We start from the raw sequence: 1,152 nt of genomic DNA, 5'->3' as shown, positions 1-1,152 counted from the left end.
AGTATTGAGCAAACTCTGCACTGGTGGTGACACGATTCCGTAGCTGACTCCTCAGGAGGAGATGGTCCTGGCACGTGCTGGACACTTTGGGACGTCCTGAAGTCTTCTTCACTGCAGTTGAACCTCTCTCTTTGAAGTTCTTGATGATCCGGTAAATGGGTCTTTCAGGTGCAATATTCCTTGCAGCAATTTCCTTTCATGTGAGGCTATTTTGATGCAAAGCAATGATGGCTGCATTTCTTTCTTTGACGGTAACCATTGCTAACACAATTTGTTCATTAAGTTAATTATAAATGTTACCTATAACCTGCTAGTGGATTCATTATTGTAGCTAATTATTTATGTGGTTATACACAAGTTTTAACTTAAATGATAATTTAACATAAATATTAATTTACTGTAATTAAATTAGTGTTATATCGGACACACTACTTTCTAGATGTCGGTATCGGTCATAATAAAATACATATCAGTAGGCCTCTATCAACACAGTTCCTTATTTTGTTGTGGTGTCTATAAATATGTTTAGGAGAAGTTTTGGTAGAGAGGAAAAGGCACGGACGGGGTTCGAACCCGCGATCTTCGGTTTACGAGACCGACGCCTTACCACTTGGCCACCGCGCCTGCGCCATCTTGTGGTCTCTGTATAATATGTTTACTAACTTGAACCACAACCATGTAAGTAATTAAGCTAAAGGTAAGGACTTTAGCTTTGTTATTATATAGCCACACACTGGCTTAACAATGTATAGTATTTAAAATGTACTTTCATTACTTTCCTGATTTATGTACTCCCCAGATAACAAATAGCTCTTGTCTTTGGGGGGCAAATCACTTACTGGATCTTTTCTTGACACCCACAAGGGGACGCTGTGTAGTCGTAATATTTCTGAATTATTTTATATAATTCATATAATAGCTCACAGGTTTTTCTGTTTATAATGGGAATTGTATTGGTTTTAATGGAAACTCTAATTGCTAAGTGATTAGTTTACAATTAATACCAGGTCATTTAAATGTGGAAACGCTAGTTTAATATATATTTAAGGTTTCAGCCTATGCTTATTTCAATATTTGGTTACTTGCCATGTTAGTAGTGTTTTAAAATAATGGTATAACCTATGTCTACAGGGTATAAACATGAAAAATCAT

The 1,152-nt window shown here is 36.2% G+C and overlaps 1 non-coding gene across 1 annotated transcript; it reads right to left on the bottom strand.

Annotated features, from left to right (window-relative positions):
* Window positions 1-552: 552 nt before the first annotated feature.
* Window positions 553-624, bottom strand: trnat-cgu (transfer RNA threonine (anticodon CGU)). The gene has a single exon. It is a non-coding gene; the product is annotated as a tRNA-Thr (tRNA).
* Between the last annotated feature and the right edge of the window lie 528 nt (window positions 625-1,152).

This window comes from Ictalurus punctatus, chromosome 24, assembly GCF_001660625.3.
Source record: "Ictalurus punctatus breed USDA103 chromosome 24, Coco_2.0, whole genome shotgun sequence".
In the NCBI taxonomy this organism is placed as follows: domain Eukaryota; kingdom Metazoa; phylum Chordata; class Actinopteri; order Siluriformes; family Ictaluridae; genus Ictalurus; species Ictalurus punctatus.
Note: the sequence above shows the minus strand (reverse complement) of the source record. Positions and strands in the feature narration are given on the sequence as shown.